Below are 8,095 nucleotides of genomic sequence, written 5' to 3' on the forward strand. Positions count from 1 at the left end.
ATGCACAACACTACCTGTGGGTACAGCAGAAGGTGGCAATACAGAACATGAACACAAACATGCATGCAAGCATTTTGAAGTTATTAGTCGTTGCAATCAGACTTAGTAAGAACTACACTTTTCCATTACAAGATATACATGTTGTAAAAAATGACGTATATGAAACATTAAAAATGACACTAATTTAATTTCTTAATACATCAGTATTCATGTACTGATACTAATTTCTTGCTGAGCTGAGATTTAATGCACAGTTCTTTATTATTTTCAACAGGAGCTCATCTGGTTGGATGCATGCACTTAAATAATATTCCCAATTCCTTTAAAACATATTGTTTGTCTCTTCTCTAATTGGAATGAATGCAACCAGCAGGAGCACCGGTGATACATTTACCGTCCCTGCTGTTGTGTAAATTAAGACATCTTCAAAGGCTGCTTTTCACAAAGTTAGTCAAGTGTCACCTCTCCAAAATTCAAAGGAAATAAGATGAGTAACTGAAAATCAGCTAAAATTAGCAAGGTAACAAGCAAAGCAAAGCCCGTCTTGATCGGCAGTGATGCTCTCGTGATGAAACGATATCAAACTGTGATATTTGTAAAGCAATCCACCTCTGATTTGAAGCCACATGCAGATCTATTTTAGCTCAGGTCTCAGCTGTGTCAACACGTTAACCTTTATATGAGGAAAAGACAGTTGGCGTGACGCGACCCCGGACAATTAAGCCTCCATTTGCAAACACAAAAACGTCACACCTAAAACTAGTTATTTAAATTGTCTCTCGTTTTGTGCATCAACTCAGCAGAGAGAAGAGATTCAGGGGGTTAATTGGGTCTAGGGACACAGCGCACACACACACACACACACATACACACACCACCAAATCCTCTTAGCTTTATAATGAAGGAAGTGGAGGAAAAGAGAAGCGGAGAGAGAAACATGGTGAAGGAAGGAAAGAGGAGAAAGAGGGTGAGGATGGAGAGATGGGAGAAGGAAAGAGAAGGAGACAGAGATGCAGGTCAAGATAAAAGGATAAACACTGAGGGATGAAAAAGCAGGGGATGCTGTGATGGAAGGAACAGAGAAACAGGAGACGCAGGAAAAAGTTGAAGGGGTGACAGTTAAGAGTGGATTGTAAAATAACAATGCTTTGTTGCCATGGAAACAAACATTTTTATCAGCCCGAGAGGCAAGGAAGTAACCTGCTTGTTAAACCTCCTGTGCTATCTTGTTAAGCTGTTGTTGTGTTTGTGTGAGCAACAGTATGTTTGCAGTCGTGGCGTTCCCTAATGAAACACTGTGGGCACACATCTGGCTTTGTTGTTCTGTTTTGGGTTTTTTTTATTCTCCCTAGATTTCTAGATTAATTACTGTTTTCTCTCTCAAATGAACGTGTGAGGTTTTGTTTATAATGTCAGTTAAAATGAATACAGTCTGTGTATATTTTTATTTAGGCCATGGTGATTTAGGGAAAACTTTTTTAAAACGTGACACTTCAGCCTCATTTGCGCTTCATTACTTTGAATTTCCAAAGGTTGAAAGATTGAGAATTGTCTAAATTCACAAAGGAGCGTGTTGCTTTTCTCTGAAAGCATAAAAATCACCTAAATTGGTAATCTGGTAATAGGATGTTTTTGTGGCAACCAAATAAGATGAGTGTCTGATTCTATGATCTCTGTTGTGTGAGACTAAAAAAAAGCAACCACATGTAGTTGGGCTTGTATTGTTATCAGTGTTTCATAGTTTGGACACAATAGAGGTAATTTGTATTCAAGCAAAAGGGAAGAAACACAGAGCACGGGAAAGTAACGCTGCTGCCGAGTTAACACAAATACCACCCATTTTACAAAGAAAAATATGTCTTTCAGTAAACCTCCGGGGAGCTCTGTGATCACAGACAAAATGCTCAAATCAGGTCAGTTCATATCAGCAGCTCACATACCTCCTCGCATGCTAATTTGGCACATCCCTTTTCAGCACAAAGCACTGTCAACAGAGAGATAAGATCTAAGTCCTGCACCTGATGATTTGAAAGGAGACTGACAGCTTCTTTGATGGCCTCCGAAAAAGCCACAGGAGATTCGGCCATTTTCTAGTCATGTGTGAACATACACAATGATGTAAAAACCAAATCTACAGAAAACCAAATCCACTCTCTTCTGAATCTTTGTGCAGCTGAGTTCTACATTTCACACCTTTGTATGTTTGATTAAAGTTCCATAAGAATATAATGGTTTTTTTCTGCAGTAGCCATTCAATGTACATTCATTCAAGAGTTATCTCATATAGTAGTTTTTATTGTTAGTGGCAGACAGAGTCTGCCATTTCAACACTGGATTCAGCATGCCTACCTCTGTGCAAGGGATTCACAGCAAATATGCAGAACAGACCAGGCTGCTCTCACAAAGCGCTCATATGCTTTCCTATGAAAAATAATGCACCCAAATTCATACTAATCTCATGTATTTTAAAAGGCTGCAATTACGTGACCAGTGCACTAACAGGAATAAACAAGGTAGCAGTCCTGAGCCAGATTGTAAGGTGGCAGGTTGAGGTGGTAGATATGTCACAAAAACCTTGACTTTCCACAGGACTTTCCTCTGGAGTTGCATGTTCAGAACAGAGTGAACTTTGAGTCATTTTAAGATACATCCTTGACATGTTTCTTGTCCTAAAACCTAACCTCAGTAACTTTACTTGCCTAAACCTAACCTCCATCACTTTACATTAATTACACAACTGTACATTAAGGATGTAACATCATTCGTGGGGCACTAATTCATAGGATATCATACATGCACATACATACATACAGTACATACATAAATCATACATGTTACCGAGAGGGTCTGCTTTGATCCCACTGACATCTACGTCGTCACCCACTCATTTCCATGAGGGTCTGCCAGACCCCTATGCGAACATTAGTGCACAGCCCATTTTTTTGAACACATGGAATGTGTGTATAGCAAGCATGCTGACTATACATGCTCCGGTCTCTTATTCCACACTCCAGTCCAGGCCAAAACACTGTGGTCAGGCCAACTTCATTTAATTTTAAATTGTATATTAGACAGACGTTCACTCCAGACCCAGTTCGGACCCATTTTAGACCTAGATTAATTCAGTAGGAGGACAAGTAAGCTCATCTACCAGCCCTGCTTTTCAATGCTGGTGGCTGATGCAAACCCTCAATTGCACTATATAAGAAAATCCGTGCACATGGCCGCGGCTGTCTGTGGACATTAAATGCAGAAAGTATGTCCTTGTCTTTGCTGTTATTGTTGACTTCCCTACAGCTGTATCCAAGTCATTACTAATAAAAACTGCTGCATTGCTAGCTCACGTTAAAGGAAAACTTTGGGGGGGGGGGGGGGGGGGGGGGGGCGGTGTTCAACCTGGACCCTATTTTCCTAGCCTGAGTGTCAGACTGAAGCTCCCAGAACCTTCAGTCTGACATTGCCTCCACTGAAGGCGATTTACAAGGGGGAGGGAATTTGATTTTTCCCTAACCAATCAGTAGAGATCAGCGACTCACCCAGAATCTGACGTCATCAGTATCCATGCCTCGGGGGTGCCGAAAACAAGCGAGCATTGCCTCCGTCATGTCTCCGTCGTCATGCACGCCCAGCTGCATCGCCGTTAAATCCAGTTTAGCAGCTTCCTTAATTCGGTCCTCCATTAACGCGAGTGGTGGCGAAATACCTCGATAGCATTGTTAATGTGGTCTGTAGGATCTGCAGCGGTCGCCATTAGCGTGGCGCTGATTGGCTAATTGCTAGTCCTGCCCCCACCCCCGGTGTTCATTGGTCCGTCCATCGTTTGGACGAGATAAATCGCAAATTCATTGCAGTATGCCAGACCAGAGATGCAAGCCTACTCAGTTGAGTGGGCGGGGTCTATGGTCTAGAACCAGGCTACTATTTTCCCTGTTTTTGTGTATAAGTGACTAATGGAGACAAGTTTTTTCTTTTAATCCAGTATTGAGAAATAGGGCAGCAGCCAGCAGCAGCAAAACAGGCTGCAATTCAGCCACTCGGGGCATCATTGCACTGTCAATTTATGTCCACTAGAAGTGCTTGTTTTTGCCCCTGACAGGCTCAGATTGTTATGTGTTTAAAAAAATGAACAAAATATTTTTCATTACCTGTCATTTTGCGACAACTGAACTCGACTACAAAACAAGATTCTATTAGCTAAACTTGTTAGACACATAACAAATCAAGCAAAAGGTAAAGAAAAGCATTTTACCTCTTTGTCAGAAACTTAGAATAACAGTCTGAGCCTGTCAGTGGCAAAAACATGCACTGTTAATGGAGGTCAATTGACAGCGCGCCATTGCCCCAGAGATTACATTGGAGCTGCCTGGTGCAGTGCTCCGGCTCAATACTGGAACAATTTAAAAAACTGTCATTCCCATTTTTCACCCAGACACAAAAACATGGGAAAATAGGGTCCAGGTTGAAAAATACTGAAGTTTCCCTTGAAGAGTTTTCAACTTCCGGGTGGCTTTTATTGTGAAGCAATCACAGGACGCACACTGTATTTACCACTGAATTTAGCGCTAACAGTGACTGTTCATTATGCATCTATAAAGCAAGACAGCGGCAGTTTTTCACAATTGTTAATCCTGATATGGAGCTTTAAATACACAAGTGGCTTTCATGTCAAATGATTTAAGGAGGAATCAAAGCATTTCTCAAAGTCGTGCAGTTTCACACCCCCAAAAAACTGGACGTCATGGACAGGACAGACAGAAGGCCATAAAATCACTTTAGCTCCTGCATGGTGTTTGAAAAGTGACTCATCCACACACAGTGATATGGCGCAGATGATGGAGCTGTATTATATTCTGTCGTTGTCAATGTCAATTTCTTTATATAGAATTTTAATCTTATATTCTCGATAGTGGGCGGATTATTGCACAGGAATTTCTTGGTCAGCTAAGACGGTAAACGGATCAGGGGAGAATATCATATAGAAGTTTGGCACAAATACACGTACACATGCATCGGCCAATCCTTCCCCATCACTTTTTCCTCATTTCCAGTGAACCTCTCCTTCCCTCTCTGTGATACTGCTGATTCCGGTGTCACAGAGTTGCAGAGCCATGCAGTTATTCCATTGAGTTATACTGTGTCTACTCTAGTGGAGGAGAACTGGATCATATCTTGGTTTCCCTTTCGTCTGAGGCAAAGATAAAAGGCACAAGTTATGTGTGTAATCACCAGATAGCACATACAGACCACACTGAAGGCTTTTCAAAAAAAAGACCAAATTAATGATAAGGGATAAAAGGCTTTGATGTCATTTTTAAATCAAAAAATCTTTTATCCTTATTTCTTATCATGATTTTTCATCAGGGTATTAAATTTAATATCTCTACCCATGAAACGTTAGCTTTTTGGGAAGAGGAGAGAGAATTCTTTCTTTTCTTTCACAAAAATGGCTATTACTGTCATTGACTTATTTTTATTGACTGCTACAAGTTTTTGTACTCAGATATGTCCCTTCTCAATTTGTCAGACAACTCACCAACAAAAGACGATCATTGTTTGCTGAGACTGACTCACTCCATCTGTGTTCATGTGTGTGTGCATGTGTTATAGGGACGCAGGGGGAACAAAGGATTTCCATGACACAAGGGGCCCAGGACAGGACTGGAGGAGGGGGGTTTGGCGGAGGAAGGGATAAATTAGGAAAACGTACCCCAGCAGAGCCACGAACAGACTCTGGAGGAGTCGAGACAACAGAAGAGGGGATCAGAGGATAAATGAGGAATAAATGACAGGGAAGTTTTAGAAAGACATGCTTTAATGGTTTTAGGGTTGAGCACTTTTGAGGGCTTTTTTTCTTTGCAGTTTCTCGGCCCAGAGTCATTCAACTTTGTAACACGGAGCTCAGTGGAAGTCGGTTTAAGTCAGCTCAGGTCTGCTCAGTTAATGAGACGCTGTGTGGACCAGTTAACTGAATTTCGGGCTTGAGAAGTCAACTTAGACATCCAAAGTCATTCTGACCTTGTACAATTATAATCCGTCTTTGACATTGTGTGAAGGCTGCGAAGCCTTTACCACAACATATAAATTCAGTATTTCAAATATCAATAAACCATGGATCCATTCATTTTGAAAACACTAGAGTACTGGGGCCTGTATCACGAAGCGAGATCAACCTTTCCTGGGTTACCCAGACCTATCCTGGGTTGACTAACCCTAACAATGGCAATCAGGATAATCGGTATCACGACGCTGGATATCAACTCGGTAACTCAACCCAGGGTTGCTTTATCAAGAGCCGTGAACGCACACGCAGTGGACCAATCACAATCATGAGAGAAGCGCAGCGTCACTGAGCATCCTCACAGAGCGCCGTATGTGAGGGGGAAAAAAGTATTTCTCGTGAGGATCAGAGATTAATTGTACTAAAATATGAGGAGGAGAAAAGCAACATTACAGAAAAGGCCAACACCGTGGCAGCTGCAGGAGGAGGAAACATGCGTGGCAACGCATAACAGGATGAATAATGTTTAGTTTTAGTTTAGATTAGTTTATTTGCACATAATGTTAAAAACAGACAGTATAAAATTTACAAGATTAAAAAAAGAAAAGTGCCGGAGAGGTTAGAAGCCACTAAAAGCTTATCAAAGAAATTCCCCTGTCAAAACATCAATGAAATCACATAATAGAGAAGAAAAAAAAATGGGTAAGGAAAGAAGAAATAGAGGAGGAGAGAGGGAAAAATCAAGACAAAACAAGGTAGCAAATAAAATGATGTGTAGGTTAAATTACTCATCACTAGTTCAAGTAGCCTAGCTACAGTACCTGTACCTGTACATCTGACACTGATCACACCCTTGAATCCCATGAAATCAATGCTGCGCAGATGAATTGCGTGTATTACAATTATCGTCTAACATCATTGCGTCTGATAAATTGGTCTTCTTTGTCATAACGTTATATATGCTACAATAAAGCTTAAAGCTGACGCCACAATTAAATCATATCAACACCAAATTGATAGTCTGAGTAAAATCATCCTGATATTGAGCTGTGTTAGAAATTAACAGCTGCGCAGAAATATTGTCCCTCTTTAAAAAAAAAACAAAAAGGAAAATCTCTCAAACACCATGAGGTGTAGACATGATAGGCTACTTTCCACATTTCCAGCAGCAAAGCTGTCAATTAGGCCCATTATCTTTAACAGGGATCATTTCCTCCAACAAAACAAAATGTTGGCGCTAATTAATGGTGCTATTAAGTGTCCGCAAATTATCAGTTTCTTTCTTATGAAGGGGTGGGATGAAATTTCGACTTCTTTCCACTCCTTTTTGAACAATCTTTTCATTGTCTGTTGTTGTTGCTTTCTTTTCTTTTTTAATGTTCAAAATGAACTTTCAAATCAAAATCAATCAAATGAATTAAACTTCCCGTCATGACTGGGCTGCATTTCTGTCAGCGGAGTTGTTTTTTTCCGAACAGCTGATTGGCCAGTGGGTGGTGCTTTTTATAGAATTAGATTCAACCCTGAACTTACCCTGCTCCGGAGCAGGATAGCCGTTCAGAGTAAGTTACCATGGTGATCTACCCCGATAAGAACTGAACCGGCTTCGTGAGACCGAAAACCCAGAGTTAACCCTGAAGTTACCTCGCTAAGACATTAATCCTGCTTTGTGATACAGGCCCCTGGTCTGAATCTGTTTACATCTCCATATTCTTTCAGAGTCAGAAAGTAAAAATAATAACAGCTATAAAAAAATAAAGTGAAACCCAGTCTCCCAGAAAGTATGTGCATAAACTATTAATTTGCACCAGCCAATGCCTTCCAATTATGTTGCAGAATATTTTGTTGTTGCGTTGTTGTTGTTGTTGTTCTTCTTCTTCTTCTTCTTTCTGTGCTCATAGCAGCTCAAGTATGATTACATTTTTGTGGTTATGTTTAGGTACTCACAGCACTTGTTAAAGGTTAAGGCCCTGATACATCAACCTTGCTGCGATGTCTCACGTCACCGTGTCTCTGCCAAAAAGTTGCACATGAATACACCAAACCGTAACAAGCAGGTATTTTCTGCGCCTGCTTGAGAGAACATACTCCTCCATA

The sequence above is a fragment of the Epinephelus lanceolatus genome, chromosome 16 (genome assembly GCF_041903045.1).
Source record: "Epinephelus lanceolatus isolate andai-2023 chromosome 16, ASM4190304v1, whole genome shotgun sequence".
Lineage (NCBI taxonomy): Eukaryota > Metazoa > Chordata > Actinopteri > Perciformes > Serranidae > Epinephelus > Epinephelus lanceolatus.